Source organism: Gorilla gorilla, chromosome 15, assembly GCF_029281585.2.
Source record: "Gorilla gorilla gorilla isolate KB3781 chromosome 15, NHGRI_mGorGor1-v2.1_pri, whole genome shotgun sequence".
Lineage (NCBI taxonomy): Eukaryota > Metazoa > Chordata > Mammalia > Primates > Hominidae > Gorilla > Gorilla gorilla.
In genome coordinates, this window is record NC_073239.2 from 29,362,056 (window position 1) to 29,384,458 (window position 22,403).

Here is a 22,403-nt window from a genome sequence, read left to right on the forward strand (position 1 = left end):
CTATTATAATGGCTATCGAAAGGATAATGCTAAGAGTCCAAAGTATGCTCCTTTATAGGAATCCCCACAAATTGAACAGCTCAAAATCAAATACATCAAAATTGAGCCAGAATATGAATCTACTTTTTTTTTTTTAACAAAGTAGGTTTTTTTGTGGATTTCTTACCTCTGAGTTTCTACCATACTAGATATATTTATCCAAGAGCAGTAGTGGGTCTTAGTCATTACACAGATTCCCTCTATTTAACCAAAAGATAGTCCAAAGCAATCATGTTATCTAAAACACCTTTAGCAAAAATTTAAAGATGTTTTCTGGGCAACCGCAGCCATTGCAGTAGAGGTAGCTATAGTAATGTTTGAGACAGATTCCTAATCATAATACCATTTAGATTTATGACAGAATAGGGAGGAGCTGTCTACCAAAAGATGCCCATTTAGAGGGATTTATGATTGCTTGCAAATTGCTCCTTATTCCATGGTGACAATTAAAAGGTGTCCAGCTTCCAGTTGTTCATGGGGTGACAGTGGTACCAACAGAATCCCTAATCCACATTGGCCCTTTATCTTCCAGTTATTAAGACATGTATTTGGCTACATATTTCGTTGAACATTAAATACTCCACAGACAAGCAATATATCCTAGAGGGGCACAGCAGACAGTTCCCTGTGAGATGCCTTGTGTGTTAGGTGTCACCAGTAGGAAAGCTCTAGTAATAGTTCTCTGAGGCTTCATTAGTGAATCATTGCATGGCTGGAGGCTACCAATAATTAAAGGATTAATGTTACAAATTCGGCTACAAACTTTTAATTTATATTTTGAGGTGTGGTTTTCTTATCAATTTTCTGGCATAATTTAAAGTTAAAATATCACTATATACTTTGCTTACTATTAGATATTAAAAAAATCTAAATTTATGACTATAACATCCTAATTTTATAGAAAGAACCAAATATTGCTCTTGGAATATCAGTGAAATTTGTTACAGGGTAAGCCAGAGAATCCTTGAAACTATAGATCATGAAGTCTTAATTATTGCATTATCTTTCCATGTATAAACAATAACAACATCAACAACAAAACAGGGGAAAAAAGAAAGGGAACAAAGGTTTCCTGATGACAGAGGTAAGAAATCTTGACCTGTAATGCTGAGAAAACTAACCACATTTAGGATGTCCTCTGCTTCTGAGGAAAAACCTTCCTGGTGAGTTTCACCTTGAGAACTTTGATATGGTTTGGCTGTGTCCCCATCCAAATCTCATCTTGATCTGTAGCTCCCATAATTCCCAGATGTCATGGGAAGGACCCAGTGGGAGGTAATTGAATCATGGGGGTGGGTCTTTCCCCTGCTGTTCTTGTGATAGTGAATAACTCTCATAAGATTTGATGGCTTTATAAAGGGGAGTTCCCCTGCACAATCTCTCTTGCCTGCTGTCATGTAAGATGTGACTTTTTTCCTTTTTTGCCTTCTGCCATGGTTGTGAGGGCTTGCCCCAGGCACACGGAACTATGAGTCAATTAAACTGTTTTCCTTTATAATTACTCAGTTTCAGGTATGTCTTTATTAGCAGCACTAGAACAGACTAGCACATTAAATTGGTACCAGGTACTGGGGTGCTGCTGTAAAGATACACAGCACAAATGTGGAAATGACTTTGGAACTGGGTAAGAGGCAGAGGTTGGAACAGTTTGGAGGGCTCAAAAGAAGACGGGAAGATGTGGGAAAATTTGGAACTTCCTAGAGACTTGTTGAATGGCTTTGAACAAAATGCTTATAGTGATAGGGACAATAAGATCCAGGCTGAAGTGGTTTCAGATGGAGATGAGGAACTTGCTGCGAACTGGAGTAAAGGTCACTCTTCCTATGCAAAGAGACTGGTGGCATTTTGCTCCTGCCCTAGAGATCTGCGAAATTTTGAACTTGAGATAGATGATTTAGGGTATCTGGTGGAAGAAATTTCTAAGCAGCAAAGTGTTCAAGAGGAAGTAGAGCATAAAAGTTTGGAAAATTTGTAGCCTGATTATGCAATAGAAAAGAAAAACCCATTTTCTAGGAAGAAATTCAACCCAGCTGCAGGAATTCTCAGAATTTGCATAAATAACAAGGAGGCTAATGTTAATCACCAAGACAATGGAGAAAATGTACCCAGGGCATGTCAGAGACCTTCTCAGCAGTCCCTTCCATCACAGGTCCAGAAGCCTAGGAGCTAAATATGGTTTCTTGGGCCAAGCCCTGGGTCCTCTTGCTGTGTGCAGCCTAGGGACTTGGTACCCTGTGTCCCAGTCATCCCAGTCGCTCCAGCCATGGCTAAAAGGGACGAAGGTACAGCTCAGACCACGGATTTAGAGGGTACAAGCCCCAAGCCTGGGCAGCTTCCACATGGTTTTGAGCCTGTGGGTGCACAGAAATCAAGAATTTAGAGTTGGGAACCTTCCCCTAGATTTCAGAGGATGTATGGAAATGCCTGGATGTCCAGGCGGAAGTTTGCTGCAGGGGCGAGGTCCTCATAGAGAACCTCTGCTAGCACAGTGTGGAAAGGGAATGTGGAGTAAGAGCCCCCACACAGAGGCCCCACTGGGTCACTGCCTAGTGGTGCTGTGAGAAGAGGGCCACTGTCCTCCAGTCCTCCTCAACCCCAGAATGGTCGATCCACCAATAGCTTGCACCCTGTGCCTGGAAAAGCCGCATATGCTCAATGCCAGCCTGTAAAAGCAGCCAGGAGGGGGGCTGTACCCCGCAAAGCCACAGGGGCAGAGCTGCCTATGACGATGGGAACCCATCTCTTGCATCAGCATTACCTGGATGTGGGAGATGGAGTGAAAGGAGTTCATTTTGGAGCTTTAAAATTTTATTGCCCTTTTGGATTTCAGACTTGCAAGGGGCCTGCAGCCCCTTCATCTTGTTCAATTTATCACATTTGGAACAGCTGTATTTATCCAATGCCTGTACCCCCATTGTATCTAAGAAGTAACTAATTTGCTTTGGATTTTACAGACTTATAGGTGAAAGGGACTTGCCTTGTCTCGGGTAAGACTTTGGACTGTGGACTATTGAGTTAATGCTGAAATGAGTTGAGATTTTAGGGGACTGTTGGCAAGGCATGATTGGTTTTGAAATGTGAGGACATGAGATTTGGGAGGGGCCAGGGATGGAATGATATGATTTGGCTGTTTCTCCACCCAAATTTCATCTTGAATTGTAGCTCCCATAATCCCCATGTGTCATATGAGGGACCTGGTGGGAAGTGATTGGATCATTGGGGGTGGTTTCCCCCATGCTGTTCTTGTGAAAGTAAATAAGTCTCAAGAGATATGACGGTTTTATAAAGGGGAGTTCCCCTGCACACTTTCTCTTGCCTGCCACCATTAAGACATGACTTTTCTCTTCATTTGCCTTCTGCCATGATTGTGTGGCCTCCCTAGTCATGTGGAACTGTGTGTCAATTAAACCTCTCTCCTTTATAAATTACCCAGTCTCAGGCATACCTTTACTGGCAGTGTGAGAATAGACTAATGCATTCTTCAATGAGTATACTGGCCCAAGAGTCTGGAGGGGGCCTTTTGCATGGAGACATGTGGATCCAACATTTGAAGCATTGAAGTTTTGCTGCAGTGTGGGTGGTTAGAAGTAATTTGTATGGTATCTTCTAATGGGGCTCAAGGTAAGTCTTTTTCAGATGTAATTTCCAGAAGACACAATCTCTGGGCTCTAGATCATGAAGAGTCTGTTTGTCACCAGTTGGTGGATCACAAAGGGCTTCTTTTATCTAGTGAAAATACCCTTTGGCATAATGCATCAAATTTATATCAGAGTTTATGAGTGTGAGATAGAAGAAGTTCTAGTATTAAGGGCATATTACTTCTAGTAACTATTTCATAAAACTATATTTTCCAATGAGAGTGGATCTGATTGCTATTAATGGGTAATACTTGTTACCAAGGTAATTTAATCAATCAAATTAGCTTTACCTAGTGCCATTGTATTTGTAATATATTATTTAACTATTTTACAATTTGTCCTGTGAAACAAGTTCTGTCATTGAAGATTTCTCCAGAAATACCCCATAAGTATAACACATATTCTAATAACATTTCAGCTACTGTTATAGCATCAGCTTTCCTACATGAGAGAACTTCTGTATAACAAGAAACATGCATTGAAGGTAGCAATTGAATAAAATAAATCTATAAGTGTTTAAATGATCAGGCAGGTACCAGGATTGTATTATGTGTTTTCTTTGTCTTACCAGGATTATGGGTTTGACAAACCAAATATCGGTTATAAATAATTTTAAAAATTTTTAGAAACCTCACCCCACTAATATTTTAAAATAATTCGTATCATTCTGTATACTCCATGATGAGTCACAGAGTACAGAGTTTTAATATTGGAAGGCCTAAAGACTCTGGAAGGGCCAGGTGGCCATTTGAGCTCTCCATGAGCCTACACTTAATATTGTATTTACGTTCTCTTAAATTTTGTTTCTCCAATTCAGGTGCATATCACTGTTTATTTAATTCCTTATCATAGGTAATATGTTAGCCTATTCTTGGATCACTAAAAAGAAATATCTAAGACTGAGTAATTTATAATGAAGAAAGTTTTAATTGGCTTATGGTTTTTCAGGCTGTACATGGAGCATGGTTCCAACATCTGCTTCTGGTGAGTGCTCAGGAAACTTATAGTCATGGTAGAAGGCAAAGGGGGAGCAGGAAAGTCACATGGTGAGAATGAGAGCAAGATAGAGAGAGTCTGGTTGCAGTGGCTCACGCCTATAATCTAGCACTTTGGGAGGCTGACATGGGAGGATTGCTTGGGCCCAGAAGTTCAAGACCAGCCAGAGCAACATAATGAGACCCTGTCTCTACCAAAAATAACTAAAAAATTAGCTGGCTAAGGAGGTACATGCCTGTGGTCCAAGCTACTGAGGATGCAGAGGTGGGAGGATTGCTTGAGCCCTGCAGTTTGAAGGTGCAGTGAGCCATAATCATGCCATGTCTGAGTGACAGAGTGAGATCCAGTCTAAAAAAAATAAAACAAAACAAAAACAAAGGATGGAGGGGGTATGTGCCACACACTTTTAAACTACCAGATCTCATATGAACCAGCAGAACAAGATCTCACTCATCAGCAAGAAGATTGTGCTAAGCCATTCATAAGGGATCTGCCCCCATGATCCAATACTTCCACTAGGTCCCACCTCCAACATTGGGGATTACATTTACCTTGAGATTAGAAGGGAAAAATACAACCAAACTATATTATTTCTCCCCTTGGCCTCAAAATCTCATGAACTTCTCACATTATAAAATACAATCATCCTTTCTCAACAGTCCCCCAAAGTCTTAACTCATTCCAACATCAAGTCCAAGGTTCCAGGTTTCATCTAAGATGCATCACCATCTGCCTATAAGTCCATAAAATTGAAATCAAAACAAGTTATATACTTCCAAGATACAATCCTGGTACATACATTGGGTAAATATTTCCATTCAAAAAGGCAGAAACTGGCTAAAAAAAAATGGGGGTGGAGGTGGTCAGAAGGTCTCAAGCAAGTCCAAATCCCTGTAAGCCAGATATTAAAACTTAAAGCTCCAACATAATCCTTGACTCCATGTCCTCTAACCTGGTGTGAAAAGTGGGCTCCCAAGGCCTTGGATGGCTCCTTCACTGTGACTTTGCAGAGTTCATTCTCTTGTGGCTGCTTCCACAGTTTGGAGTTGAGTGCCTGCACCTTCTCCATGCTCAGGACAGAAGCTGTTGGTGGCTCTACATTTCTGGGATCTGGAGGGCCACATCTCCCTTCCCACAGGTCTACCAGGCAATGCCCCAGTGGACACTCTATAGGGGAGCTCCAGTCTCACGTTTCCCCTTGGCATTAAGCTAGTAGAGTATTTCTATAGGGCTTCTGACCCCATGGCAGACTTCTGCCTGGGTACTCAAGCTTTCTTATACATCCTCTGAAATCTAGATGGAAGCTGCCAAGCCTCTTTCGCTCTTACATTCTTTGTGTGCCCAGGCTTAATACTACATGGAAGCTTCTAAGGCTATGGCAGCTTGCACTCTACAGAGTGGCAACCTGAGCTACACCTGGAGTCCTTTAAACCCAGGCTGGACCCAGTACAGCTGGGATGGGAGGAGCAGGTTCCTAGGGAAGTATAGGGCAGTGGTGACTCAGACATGACCCACAAACCATTCTTTCATCCTAGGCCTCTGGGCCTGTGATTGGAGAGACTGTCCCAAAGACTTCTGAAATGCTTTCAAGGTCTTTCTCCCATTGTCTTGGGTATTAGCACTTGGCCCACTTTGGGTCATGCTAATCTCTCTAGCAAGTGATTACTCCACAGCCTTCTTGTATTTCTCTCACGAAACAAGCTTTTTCTTTCTCTGTCACAAGGTTAGGTTGCAAATTTTTCAAATATTTGTGTTTTCTTTCCTGTTTAGATATAAGTTTCAAATTCAAGTAATCTGTTTGCTCCCACATCTTATTTCAGCTATTAGAAGCACACAGGCCACATCTTGAATGCTTTGCTGCTTAGAAATTTCTTCTGCTTGATACAGTAAATCATCACTCAAGTTCAAATTTCCACACATCCCTATGTCATGAACACAATGCAGCCAAGTTCTTTTCTAGGGGGTAAAACAGATGACCTTGACTTCAATTCCTAATAATGTCTTTATTTCCATCTGAGTCCTCTTCATCCTGGGCTCCACTGTCCAAAATCTTTATCAGCATTTTGGTCACAATCATTTAACCATTCTCTAAGAAGTTCCATACTTACCCTTGTCTTCCTGTCTTCTGAGCCTGACAAAGTCTTCCTACCTCTGCCTCTCATGCAGTTCCAAAGCTGCTTTCACATTTTCAAATATTGTATAGCAACACTATGCTCTCAGTATCAATTTTCTGTATTAGTCAGTTCTTGCATTACTATAAAAAAACACCTGAGACTGGGTAATTTATAAGAAAAGAGGTTTAATTGGCTCATGGTTCTGCAGGCAGTACAAGAAGCCAGGCACTGGCATCAGCTTCTGTGAGGCCTCAGGAAGCTTTCAATCAAGGCAGAAGCTGAAGGAGGAGCAGACATATCACATGGCAACAGCAGGAGCAAGAGAGGGAGAGGTAGAAGTGCTACACTCTTTTCAATGACCAGGCCTTGTGAGAACTATCAGAGTGAGAACTCACTAATCACCAAGGGGATGGTGCTAAGCCAATCATGGGGGATCTATCTCCATGATCGTAATACCTCCCACTAAGTCCCACCTCCACAATTGGAGATCACATTTTAACATGAGATTTGGAGCAGACAAACATCCAAACTAGATCAGAAAATTTAACTTGGATCAATCAAGGTAGTTAATTCAAATCACATAATTTAACAATTTTAGTACTGGCTGAATTAGAATAAAAACCTGCCAAAGAATTATTTTGGTATTCAATTAATTCTTCTTATGATGTTGGGTTAGAAGTTTGATGAAACCATCAGTCTCTTAATTAAAGTTCAGGAATTCTTACCCAGTCTAGTGGTATGATCAAGTATGTAAGAATTTCATACAATTTCTGGAATACATATTAATAATACATACATACAAGTATAACTCAAAGAAGGTTTAGTATTACTATTTGAGAATGCTTCTCAATTTATTATATGAAATAAATATGATTCATTTAATATCTTTTGTATAAAAAGAGATAGCCTTTTGAGATTCACCAAGGGCCCATCTGTAAAATTTTAAAGATAATTTAAGGTCAAGAAAAATATTTAATTTAGAATTTGATTTTGAGAAATCTATAAAAAACATCTAAGGCTTAAAACGTTTGATCTAAACAGGATAACAGGTCACTATGAATAATAGCCATTCATTTAACCAGAGTAATAATTTAAAGACTTGAAAGGCAAATATGGAAAGTTCCATAATGGTAGTAATACTTTAGCTCTTTTTATAGAATGGTCTCAGTTTTCTTAAGTGATAAAAAACCTAACAAAGACAATGTGAAGCACAGGAAATTATCTTGGTAAAATTTAGAATTTCAATTTTCTAGGCCAATTCCTAAAGGATAAAGAAGAACCTTTCATAACTTTCTATTAAGAACAGAACAATATTCTAAAAAAATTGTTGTTTTATTTTTTGTTAATAAATTTTATAATGTAGAGATAACCTGAACTTATTTTACTAATAAACCTATGGAGAAAAGGTTCTACATCTGTATTATACTTAATGTTGACAACTCTGATGATATGCCTATTTCAATCACACCAACAATGTTCTTAGTTAACAAAGATTACCCAAGTTACATGAACTTAAAAATAATTTGAAGAAGTTCTTATTTTTTCTGAGAGAAAACTTAATTTATATAAGCACTTTTTTGTAAGCCAATTTAAATAGAGTTGCTTTACAATTTTATTTTGGCAATATCAAAAGAATATAGGAAAATATCATATGTATATTGCATACAGATGGACATAACCTATAGACAAAAACCAATCTTACTGCTTTCATTCTAAAATTATTTAGCCATGTGCCAAATGCAATAATACAGAACTCACTAATTTACTGAAGACAATTTAGATCCAAATTGTTTTGTCTGGCCAATACAACTAGATTTTCTTCCCAGATGGCTAAAACTTTTGACTTATATTTGTGGATTTTTAAAATTTGCCATCTGTAAGGAATCCTTTAAAGTGACAATCTTGACTCATTTAATCTTTTTATCCCCCTGTGTACTGATTAAATAATGCAGGGCCAGTAATCCCTGCATTCCTGTAATCCCAGCACTTTGGGATGCCAAGGTGGGTAGATCACCTGAAGTCAGGAGTTCAAGAATAGCCTGACCAACGTGGCAAAACCCCATCTCTACAAAAACTACAAAAATTAGCCAGGCATGGTGGTGGGTGCCTGTTATCCCAGCTACTCAGGAGGCTGAGACAGAATTGCTTGAACCCAGGAGGCGGAGGTTGCAACGAGTCAAGAGCACACCATCACACTCCAGCCTGGGCAACAGAGCAAGAACCTGTCTCAAAAAATAAAAAATAAATAAAAATAAATAAAAAATGCATACCATTGGTTTTGTGGCGTTTTAGATTCTTTATTTTCTAATGTAATTTGCAAGTGAACAATTTAATCTGGTTAACATTTCCCCACTCTGGCCACTTTAATTCTAAGTTACGTTTCATAAGTTTAACTCATTTTTTTTTCTAAAAATACACAGATTATGGGCTCATAATTTTTGTATATGAAGCTTGCCAGTGTTTCATAAATTGGTGTCCCAAATTCTAGAGTCTTAGACTACTTAGATTCAGAGGAATCTATTTTCAAAAGTCACCTACCTGAGGCCTCTTAACTGGATCACAATACATTTAATTATCAAATCTAATCCAATCCTGACTAACCATTCAGTAAAAGTTGTTCAAATAAAGTTGGAGAGGTTACAGAACTTGAGTCTGACAGGAGACACACTCATGACCTCCAATTGCTGCAAAAGATTAGTGGGCACATTGGGCTCAATGGGTACCTATGCATGGTCACTCAGTCTTCCTGAGGGTCACTGGGGCCCTCCCTCAGATTCTGCTTCTGTTAAATAAAAGCTTTAACAAAGTGAATTTAGCAGGGTTTATTTGAACAAAAAGTGATTCATGAATCTGGCAGCACTCAGAACCAGGGGAGGTTCAAAGAGCTTTGCAGCAACATGGGCAGGCAGTATTTACCAACAGAAAAAGGAAGTGATGTACAGCAACAGCTTGAATGTTTGCAGCTCAAAGTTTGCCTTATTTGGGCATGGTATGATGAAGCATTTGCCTCATATGGACATGGTCTGATCAATTGGTAGCCTGTGATTGTCTGAGATTCAACTATTTGTTATAAGAATGTTCTCTTAATTTAGATTGCTGTTTGTTTTCAAACTGAGTTAGATTGTAGATCACTATATAGGAATGAAAATGATGGAGGCAGCTTTAGGCCAAATTTTCTTTAACACCATTTTCATCTTTTTTATATTTTGCACCTGCCTACCAATCTTTTACCCACAATCCCCCAACTCTATGTCCAAATAAATGAAATTGCTTAATTTTTCCCTGACAGTCTTTGTAGCTACAGTTCTTCGCTCTTGCAATGTTCTTTCTCTTTTCTTAGCCCAGAAAACTGCTATTTATCCCTGGCACCTAGCTCCACTGAAAGCAAACAATATCTCTTTTTGGATTCTTCCCAGAAGAGTTTGTCATTACTTTTCTCTAAATTCCCAAACTTCTTTTTATCCTTTCAACAACATATTGTTTACCACCTTGTAGCAAAATTATCTAATTTTATATGTATCTCTTGTCCAAAAATACTAAGTTCTAAAAAATAAATCTTCTCAAGTGTTCTTTTTTTGTTTTTTATTACATTGTCTGCCATTACTGTAGTTTCTGAATACATGCTTGTGGAATAAATTGTACTTTTAAAATTTTCTTCACTATTTTTAATCTATTATGCTTCTATACCTTACTTTAAAATCGAATTTACATAAGTTAATAGATTTATATCATGTTTCTATATCCTATTTTAAAATAGGATCTATAAGCTTAATATCCTATATTAAGGATTAATATCCTATATACTTATATCATATATATTTCCTTATATATCTTGTATCCTTAATATTCTATATCCTTCTATATTCTATTCTAAAATAGGATGTAGAAGCATAATGTAAACCATGCTTATATTGGTTTATGAAAATAAATCAGGTAAATATGTTATTATAGTCCTTGATTTCTATAAATTTAAAAAAGTATAAAACATCAAAAATAGATTTAATGAAAGAAAAAAGTACTAATAAAAAGTAATATTTCTACATTTTCCCAATTTCAAGTACATTTCCCACTATGTTGAAAATTTTATTAATAAGTTGTGTTTGTATAAATTATTGATTACATTGCTATTGTTTTCCAAGCAAGTGGTATTGAATCTAAATCTCTGTTGTTTCCCAAAGCCTTAAAAATTTCTACCATGTAGAGTTTAGCAATGTAGGATTCTACATGGCAAATGTATATTATTATTGTTATATGGATTAGTATTCAAAATAAAGGAAAATAACCATACAACGTCAGAGCCTGGAAGAATAAAGCATTTTCATTATTTTATTGTAAATGTGAAGAGATTAAGTCAAAAAGAGGCTTCCCCAAGTCAGCATCAACATATGGAGTGAGTGATTTTTTTTAAATCATCCAATGCTGTCTTAATATAATACCAAGAACATTTCCTGTTTCAGGCCCACTTCTAGTAATTCGGACATCTGGGGCCAAAGTACAAATAAGATGCATATTCCAAGAGCTTCATGTACAAATCCAACTATCCCCTCTGACCCGGTCTGCACCTTTACCCAGGGCTTCCAGTCCATTCAGCATGGATCCCTCTTAACATCTGGAGGCTAAAGCATATGACTTTCAAGGGTGTTAGGTACTGCACGGAGGAAGGCTGTGCAGAGCAGTGTATAAAGTGATGCTGGTGCCAACATTCTGGGACAGTGGTGGCACCTACACCCACTCCAAATGTCAACTGATTTGATCAAGCTTCATAATGAACCAGGGTGAACTGGGTCCTATCCACCAGCTTCACTTCTCTGACAGCATTTTCAAAACAGTTTAAACTGCCTCCATAACTACCTCAACCAAGAATAAAGCAGCAGAGATCAGGCAGACATTTTGCATGTCTTAGAGAAATCAACTTTTAACAGAAGCAACCACTCTCATGGGTTTCCCAGGAGAAAAGCTCTAATTTTCTTCTTTCCTTTAAAACATTTGAAAACTCACAATCTCTCGTTCTCTGGCCTGACTATATCAGCTTGATTTGAATGACTCATTACCATAATTGCAATTTGTTAACAAACATTCAAAAATACCCCATGAGGGCATAACAGGAAAAAAAGAAAAGCGCCATTGTGTTTGAGTGTTGGTGACTTGCAGTGGATCTCCAAAGAGTGTTACTACTAATGCCTGCATCTGAGAATGGTACTGCCCTAATTTCTAAAATTGGCAATCTTGAAATATTGTCGTTGTAACAATAGTCATAATGAAGTCTTAAAAATTTCTGACTTTTGGCAATGTGTATGTGGTTCACACTGATTTCAGACTGGATATAATCAGCTGAGAACCCAGACAAGGCAAATTGTGTTTTTGAATCTTTGTGGGCACATGATAATCTGCCAAAAAGATCTGTATTCATAAGCTGTCTTCTTCTCTCCAAGCAAGTGAGGAATTAATGTAATGCTTATAATAATTATAAAAATACTAATAAATCAAAGCAATATATTTACCACCCTGTTTATTTTTAAATTATTTGTATGCCGTAAAAGTGCAAGAGAAAAGATGACAATAGTAACTCAGTATGCCAATTGCAGTTTACACATAAACATTTTGGCTGAGATTAGGTTTTTCTACATTAATGCCTATAATTAGTCTGAAATTCATTACATTTAAGCTATTTTAAATTTAAAAATAAAGGCACATTTTTGTTTCAAATCCTAAAAGCTGATGTTAGAATAACTGTTTTTAGACTTTGTCCTAGTTATGATAAATATCATTAGGTTGTCTATCCTTGAAATTTAGATTCAATTTCATACACGGTTTAAATCTGATTTTACAAATCAAACCCAAGTAAGGAAACAAATGGAAATGCATTTTCAGCAGCATCTTCTGACAGTATATGATAAACAGCATCATTTACAGGACACTGCATCATACTATTTACATTTAGAAAGAAGAAAAATGCTGATTAGGCTTCCATTTGGCCCAGGCTTTCCAGTTCATAACATGTTAAGCAATTCAATCTTTTGGTTTTAAAGCCACACACATCTCTAATCATAACATGCCAGAAGCAACAGAACTAACAGAATGAATGAGGCTGTTTACTCCTGACACATTATAACGTTTCTGAACCAGCAGTGTTCTGAAAACGTGTCATTGTTATCTCTGGATTGACAACTCAGCACCCAAGGGCCTCTTACTCTCCCCAAGGTTTGTTTCTAAAACCCACAAAAGGCTACTTTAAAATAGTGTAAAATGTTATCCCTTGTTCAATTACTCCCCACTTGTTTCAAAGGGGAAAAAACCCACATCTGACCATTTTTGCAATCAAATAATCTACATGTTTGCAGAAGAGTTAAGCAAAACAAGAAAATTGCTAACTACTGTTGAGCTTTATTTACTAGATTTGGTGAGAATTGTACATGCATTAAAAACTGCTATTTTTTTCATTTTTTAATATACTAAACATTGTGGAACTCCTAGAGCAATACCAAGGATTTATAACACCACGGTAAGAATTCAAAGAAGAAATCTCATTACTTTGTAATAATTTCAGATGATTCAGTAAATGTCTGAGTTAACACCGATCTTACCATAAATTACGAAGAAAAATTTTACTGTAGGAAGAACTAATAATACAAATTGTGGATTGAATATTTCTATCAATATCAGTAATAAACTCTTTTTTAGAACTCCACAGTATTTAAAAATATTTGTATTTTATCAATATGTCTGCCAATACATTATTTTATCTATTTCTTAAAGCAATTTTCAACATACAGTCCTGGAGTCCAGTTTTAGTTACTGAATGTAGTTTTTAAAAAGTGGAATACTTGTATTATAAAATAGTTTATAATTTAGACTGGCCTTCTCTTTCATTAGTCTAAAGTACTTAGATATTTTTTTCCATTTTAGAAACTCTTGGTTTGAAGCTAATATTCTTTCTTGATTGTGCCACATTTACTTGAATTATCCCTGCAAAAACCTATGTAGACAAAGGAGAATACTTGTGTCTTAAATTATTCCTTATTAAAATTCAGAAAAAATATAATGTGAAGAATCAGGTCTTAGAAAATAATGGTTGTAAAATAGGGTATTGAAAAAATTAAAATCATCCGACTACGAATAAATTATTTTATATCAGCAAAATTTTAAATTACCTGAGGAATTCTATTTTTCTTATAGCGTGTTAGATTTTTCATGCTGTATTGTGGTAACCGTGCATGTGGTTATTTCTGCATACATATATACATAGTAGAGAGAAATAGCTAAATTATATTGCCGTTGAATTTCTTACTGGGACAAAATTCAGACATTAACTTTTTGTCTTTATCTGAGCCATGTCATGGCTCAATTCTAATCCTAGACCATTTCTGGACATCCTGATCTTGTCTTTTCTAAACTACAGTTACCATACTTTGAATGTGCACTTATTATACATTGTGTTGTGTTTGTGTCTGTGTGTGTGTGTGTATGAGAGAGAGAGAGAGAGAGAGAAATCTACCTGTCTAATGTTTAATGTCTTCTCACCTAGCAATCATCTTTCAAGTATAAACTCAAATGTCACTTCCTATTCAACGCCTTCTTATCCCACTCCCAAACTAGGTCAAGACTGCTAATTGTGTATGCTTACATCGCTCTGTATTTTTTGTTTAAAGACTTTTTTAAAACCACGTGAATAAGTCTGTGTATATTGACATGTACTCTGTTGCCTGCTCTTGACTCTATTTCCATGAGATAGTTACCCTTTCTGCCATTCTTTGCCTGTATCAACAGGACCCATCACAATGAATGGTCATAAAGTGGGAAGTGGCTTCACAACAAATGAATACAAGGATGAATGAATGCATGGATGAAACCACTGCAATATCCTTGATAATTTTTTTCTGGGTATATATAAGTTGAAATTACTACTAGAAAAGAGTTCCAGGAACTGTACAAGAGGGTGACAATATGTTCACAAAACTGAATAATGTGTCTACCCAAATAGATCCTGTGATTTAGTGGGGAGATAGCTGATAACCAAAGAATTACATAAATGAATATAAAATGACACTCTGGTAACTGCATGATAATAAAACAGAGATTCATGTTACTATAGTAGATAGTACTATAAAAATGTATATTAGTTTGATTTCTCCAAGTCAGGAGAAGATCAGTTCAGGCTTTTCTGAGATTTAAAGAGTGTGGAAAGTTTAATTAGTTGAACATCAGTGGGGGTGCTGGGAAGAGAAATCATTTGAGTGAGTTGGAATTGCATGCTCAAGAAAGATGGTATTGGTGTAAAGAACACACAGTTATCAAGGAACAGTACCTGGAGCAGAGCAAAAACACAACAATGGAAGTTTAGAGTTGGAGAATAGGTAGAGGCAGCAAGATACAGCAATTGGACTTGAAGCTAATAGAAAAGGCATGGATCTACTTAGAGCAATGGATTTTCAAAATTATACTTGTCTTTTGAAAAGACTGGCTTGGAAGAATGTCAGAGGAGGGGCAAGTAGAGATTTAACTCAGAGAAATAAGGAGGTTATGACATTATTCTAGGTAAGAGTTAATGAATTCATTTTAAAATATGACTGCAAAAAAAGAGTTTTCAAACTTATTTGACTTATCCTTTTTATTTTTGTTTTGTTTTTAATTCATTAAATTTTTTAACTAGTGTGTCAAGGAACAGGTTTTGGGTAAGGTTGATTTAATATTTTTATGTCTTTCAGATAATAAAACTGAGGCTTAGGAATGTTTATAAATTGTGATGTGCAGCAAATCTGTGAAAGGGCAAGATCTATCTCAGGGAGAAGTATACATAACATATAATGAGGCACTATAAAGTGCTAGGAAACATTTTGAAAGATTCTTTGTGTTGATCTTATTTAAACTTTCCTTTCTCTCTTTCCTCCCTCTCTCTATCTGTATCTGTCCTTGGAGTTTCAGCTCTGTTTATTACACTTATTGGCTTTCCCCGCAGGGAAGAGAACTAATTATCTGGATGATCAAAACACATTATCTACTGTAGTATATTTATTACTTATCATGATCACTGTGTTCTAAAAATCAGAGGAATTCATACAAATCCGTGAATGACCTCTCTTGTACTTTATTTGGGCATCAAGCTGTGTGACTAAATTAAACTATGGCCAGTTCTGTGGATGGAGCTGCTTTATCCCATCCATCTCTACTGCATTCATCATTGTCGGCTTAGTGGGTGCCCATCTGTCTTCAGGAGTCACGACCATGTTCTTTCTCTATTCATGATTGCCACTGTTTCTACTTCCCGTGGCATGTGACCACCAGGAGATCAATACTATCTCAAGCATAAGATTTTGTTTCAGTATAGATAAAAAAGAAAACCTCATTCTGGCCTATAGTCTTATTCATTTAATTCAACCAGATAAGTAGAGCCATGTCTCTGCATTAAAACTTTCCCATCTTCTACCCTCCTAAACTGGTATTTAGTTTTTCATTTGACTCCTATTGCATATATTCTTCTTGGAGACTTCCTGGGAAGTCACAGATATGATATCTATGAAAAGATTTTGTCACCCCTGATTCCATGACTATAATATCATCTAAGCCGTGGGGCTGGAAAATCATAGCCCATGAACCACATTCAACTGGCTGCCTATTTTGTAGATAAATGTTTATTAGAACATAGCCCTGCTTGTTCATTTTTGCATTGTTTCTGGCTGTTTCCATGATACAATGGCAAAGTACTTGCCACAGACACTGTATGTCCTATAAAGCTTAAAATATTTATTATCTTGACATTTATTAAAAGAGGTTTATAACACCTGATCTAAACCAATCTTTACCCCTAATAATAAGCACTAATTAGTTAATATTTCATGGGATGATTTAATCATCCCATGAAATACTGAGGATTCACAGTAACCTAACTGTCAAAAATAAATTTTGCATATGACTAAAATAATAATATTTCTTACCAATAATTTATATAATTTATATATATATGAGTAGAGGGATTAGAGATATTTAAATTTCTCTCTGAAATTAGTGAAAAACAAAAAGGAACTGAGGTATGAAAAAGAGTTCTTTAAATCCCTTATATTCCCCCATTTTATACATCATCCCTTTTGTGATGTATTTCTGCCTTTGAATCTTTCCCTCATATTTATTTCAACCAGATTTTTCCTATATTCTTAAAGTTGAGTCTGTGTCTCACAATACCCTAGGAATGCTTTGCCTGAGGGGCTTTGATAAATGGCATTTTCTAGAGCTGATGATGAAGAAAGGGTTCTGTAGCATGTGTGTAGGAAGATCAAGGATGATACTTGGTTAGTTGGCTCTGCTGACAGCAATCATCTAGACTAAATTGTGACAGACTAATATAACAATGACTTGTCAAAACAAAATAAAACAAAACAAAAAATACATGAGATGTATTTTCAAAATACTTTCATGAATCAAAGAGTTGTCATGCTGACACTTTTTCAAATTAATTTAATGGAACTATCATGCAATATGATGTGTTTATGAAACATCCCAGGATATTTCTATAAAAATACTTTTCAAATTTCTGTGAAAGCAATCTGAATTAAAATTTATGTGTAGCCCCTATTTTTATTTGATATGAATAAGAGAATACAAATATTATAACCAGATGCATATGTTAAGAAAATGAGACTGCTAAGGACCCTCTTATTATGATTATTATTCCCCAATAGAAATTCCTCAGGCAAATCATTAATCTCTAAGGGACTCATTTATTTCTTTTCTAAAGATTGACTAAATAATATATATAATTTAATTACTTGCAGTTGATCTAAATAGATTACATTGCTGTCTTATAGTATGTCCACTGTCCTCAAAATATTCATTCAGAGAAGATAAGATTGCCTTTCATAGTATTTATTTTACAGTTGGTGAAGCCAAGGAGATTCAAACAATGGCAAAAATGTACCTTCAGCTCACTCGATTATTAAGGATATGTGTTTACAATTAAAATGCAATATGAAATATCAGCATTCCAAGTACTCCTCTAGGAACATAATGTCAAATTTATGGGAATTTGATGCTATTTCTTTTAATTTGTTTTTTATTTTTATCTAAGCAATAGTTGCAGATGGTTTAAAGGATCAAATGGTACTATAAGACTTATGACAAAAATCAACAATTTCTTAATTCCCACTTAAGTTTATCACTCCCCAGAAGCAAACTCTTTCAACTTTTAAAATGAATTCTTTTGATAATATGTCTAAATAAATACTTATATTACTACTTTTTGGTCTTTGACTTCTAAGGATTTTCTATTGGCATACTTACATGGAAGATGGGGCTCTAGATCTCCTTTATATCTCTCCCCAAAACCCCACACACTCACATACACTTCTAAACCTATATCCTCCCAATATAGTTGTATTGTGATTGTCATTTAGGTTACATCGATGTTCCCTATATAAGATTCATAAATATGTAAATGACATTGACAGCTGAGTAATGGCTCACACAGGAGGGAAATAATTCATGTTTAAATATTAATCTTCCAACAAACTTTTTATTTTGGTATCACCTTTACTTGCACTTCCAAAGACACTTAGAGCTCTTTTTTTGAGTGTTCAATAGTATGCCATCAGATTTCTTATCAGCTTTCCTCCTTGTCAAATGGAAATAATGAAATGATCTCTTTTAGATTATTATTATTATTATTATTATTAAAGACAGGGTCTTGTGTCACCCAGACTGAAGTTCAGTGGCACAATCATATTTCACTCTAGCCTCACACTTCTGGACTCAAGCAATCCTCCAGCCTCAGCCTCCCAAGCAGCTAGAACTACAGGTACATGACACTATGCCTGGCTAATTTTAAAATTATTTTTAGGGATGAAGTCTCTCTATGCTTCCCAGGCTAGTCCTGACCTCTTGGCCTCAAGCAATCTTCCCACCTCACCCTCCCAAAGTGTTGAGAGTACAGGTAGGAGCCACTGTGCCTAGCCTTTTTCTTAGGATTCTAAAGTCATTTGCCCTGTATACATCTGGTTCTAACTTTTTTAAAACATTGCATTAATATCTTTAATTATTTTGCCTTTTTGGGTTTTAGAACTTTTTATAAAATTCTTTGGTATTTCTGAGCAAATAGAGGATTACATATGTGACTAACTCATGTAATTACTAAAAACAGTGATTAAAGGCCCATAGTAACTCACATTTAATATTTTCCTGGTATATTTAATGTGCATTTTTCTTTATAGACAGACAAGTAGCACTATTGGACATATCTGACTATCTAGTTAAATACTGGACATTTCCTTTAATTGAGGTGTATTTTGTGGACTACAACAATTTTTTGAGCCTAAAAATTAAATGAAAATCAAGGATGCTGTTTAATGAGAAAACAATCAACAGTCAGCATACAACCTGAGGGTGCAGAGGAAAGTGGGATGAATGCTATACAATCTGTAAGATCAATAGAGGAGTGAGTATTCAGAGGTACTGTAAGTGTATGTTTGCAAAAGACCTTATTTTTTCTTGATGGCCTTTGGCAGTCTATTCTCTTTGTAACTTCATGAGATGTCTCTCTATCACTAATTGCTAGAAAGAATTCACCAATGTAATTTTGAACTGCTAGGGAATTTGCCATTATCAAAACTTGATTTTGATTATCTGCCATTTTTTGAACTTAAGCAATTTAAGCAGCCTAAGTCTCTTATTTTGAAAAACAATTTAACAGTAACAAAAGTATGAGATTGCTAAGGGCTCTTCCATTCAGAAGGCTAAATAATTCTCACAGAGATATGTATTGGCATAGTTTTATGATGTAATTTAAATCAAAGGTGACTGCATAAATGGAGCATAGGTTTTTACTTACACAGACGAGTTTGATATTGCATCCACAGTTGTAAGTACATTGTAAGGCTTATTATGAGTGTCCCCTATGCTCTGTCTTGTACTTGCAATCTTACAATTGTCTACAGGACTGATTAAATTCAATATGGATTAAAAACCACACTGTGGATTGGACTTCTGAGAAATTCACAGTTCAGACTGGCAAATTTGCAACATGAAATGCAACATGATATGTTGCATAAATATACACTTGAGTGGGTAGAAGAGGAAAGATGAGATAAAATGCATGAAATGTTTTCCTGAAATCTCAGCACATCCCTTATCTTCCTACACCAAGGAACTGAATGAACAAGAACAGGGAAAACAGGCTGGTTATTATGACTTTTACCAATAATCTCTCCATGAACTCGGTACTGCCTCTTGTTAACATGGAGTAAGAGCTAAACACATTACCGAATCCAGCTTCATGTCTTCATCCTTTTGCTAATTACAACATGTCAATGATATCTTTGCTATGGAATTGTAAACTCTAACTTTTTACTTTTTTAGAAAGATTGGAGAAAAGGAATTAGGGAAGAGATTTTTATGAGCTCAGTATATTGTTTAGAATAGCATGGGGGAGAGGTAAAAAATGTGAAGAATATTCTGTTATCTCTGAAAAATTAACAGATAAAAATGAAGAGCCTTCTTAAAATGCCTTGTTCTGAGGTAATCTGAGCAGTTTTGTTTTTAACTTCCCCTCAGTTAAATATGTTTTCATTTGGCTATGTGAAGGGAGCAATTATTTGTTTTGCTGTCACTGTTGGCAAAGCAGGAGGTGTAAACATATTTTTCAAATCCTCCAGGAGACTGCCGAGGTCTTCCTCACTCCCAACGAATATTAGTTTAAACTTTGGCGGGCTTCCATTCATGAGCTTGAAAATAGTCCTTCTTCATCTGGAATTCGTAGTGATGCAACCCTAGCAGGGCCCCAGAAGTAAAGAAAATCGATGTTTGCCACTAATAGTATTAAAAACGTTGAAACTCTACATGATAATGTACATATAATATGCAGACAATGAACCTGTCTTTCACAACTGGGGCCTCAGTGCTGGTACAGGAACACACACATGAAACTCCGATTCTTTCTAATGGAGACCACATATGTACAAAAGGGACAATTGTATGTACCAGGATTGGAAAGGAATATTTTCCTGTCCTATATCCTTGGGTATTTCCTGCATGGCTTTTTAACAGATAAGTATACCTACTTGGAGACCTACTTTAACTTTTACTTTGTTAACACCCTCTACACTTGTTACTTAGAAAGAAGCAAATTAAAAACTTTTGTCTACCGGAAAATGCTACCTAGAAACAAAGAAGTACAAAATATAATCACCCTTAAATAAACTCTTAAATAAATGGCTAATTCCTAAGCTCTGCATATTCTTGACTATACAATCGACATAACTTCTTATTTAAATATTTCTGAAATTGAGCGGTATTATACAGCAATAGTGCACTTAATGTAACTTTTAAAAATGTTTTGCCAACATGCTATAATTAAAGAGTTGGAATGTCTTATAATCATTGGCATCTTACAATGAAGAAAAAAATTGTATAAAGGAATAATCCCCTTGACAATGAATTGTTAAGTGACAGTGGCATTCTTCCTATACTCACAAGCTTAGGATCAATTAATGTTGGTAATTAATCAATTAACATTGCTAAGCCTATGACAAATGCCACAAATATTAAAAATATTGCTTTTGTTGACTTTTTTCTTTTATTTTTTAAGTTGAACTATTATCTATAGCATTCAATAACCAAATATATAACACAGGTTGAGTATTCCTTATTCAAAATGGTTGAGACCAGAAGTGCATCAAATTTCAATTTTTTTTTCAGATTTTGGAATATTTTCATTATATTTACAGGCTGAGCAGCCCAAATCTGAAATCGCAAATCCAAAATGTTCCAATGAGCATTCCCTGTGAGCATCAAGTCAATACTCAAAAAGCTTCAAATTTTGGAGCACTTTAGATTTTGGCTTTTCAGATTTGGAATGTTTAATCTGTATAGAAAAAAGACTTTCTAACTGGTGAGCTTCAGCAACTAATGTGCATGCCTTGAATGAATTACCTGTGTGTCAAAATGTGCACCTAAATTGTCTAAATCTGCTTTCATTTATGATATTAGACCATATAAATAAAATTATAATCTCCTGTGATACAAAAAGGTATGAAATCGTATATGTAAGTGGGAGAAAATATTAAAATGTAATTATATCTGTTTTATAAAGGAACTAGTATTGCTGACTACATGTAATGAAACCCAAAATCAATTGTTGAATCACCCTCAAATAATCAGGTGGCTAAAACAAGTAGAAAAAGTATTCCATGACTCAAGAGATGTTAAAAATATGTGACTGGCAACAAACCAAACATATATTAATACACAGATACTTGAAGATAGAAATTAGACTGTTTTACAATAAATTACAAATCAGTTACATTATTTAACCAGGACAAAATAGCATTCACAAATGGAAATGAAAGGCCATCAAGAAGCAAAGCAGGAACTTGTTTGAAACCATAGATGGAAGATCACAGTGGATTGGTGATGCAGTTGAAGAACTGTGGCAGGGCCTTGAAATAAATTTTCCTTAGAGGCATTGGAAATATATTGGACTTGCAATAGAAATGTTAGATCAGGAACTTCATAGGATTGGACTTAGGCTCTAGGAAGATTACTTTGGTAATTAAGCTACTGGAGGAAGGAGGCTGGAAACAAAAGATCTAGTTAAAATATGATTTCAACAGCCTTACAAGAAGTGATGCCATCA

The 22,403-nt window shown here is 35.9% G+C and overlaps 1 pseudogene; it reads left to right on the forward strand.

Annotated features, from left to right (window-relative positions):
- Nucleotides 1-2,302: 2,302 nt before the first annotated feature.
- The window catches only part of LOC101138051 (ubiquitin-ribosomal protein eS31 fusion protein-like), a 30,310-nt pseudogene continuing 10,209 nt past the window's right edge, over nucleotides 2,303-22,403 (forward strand).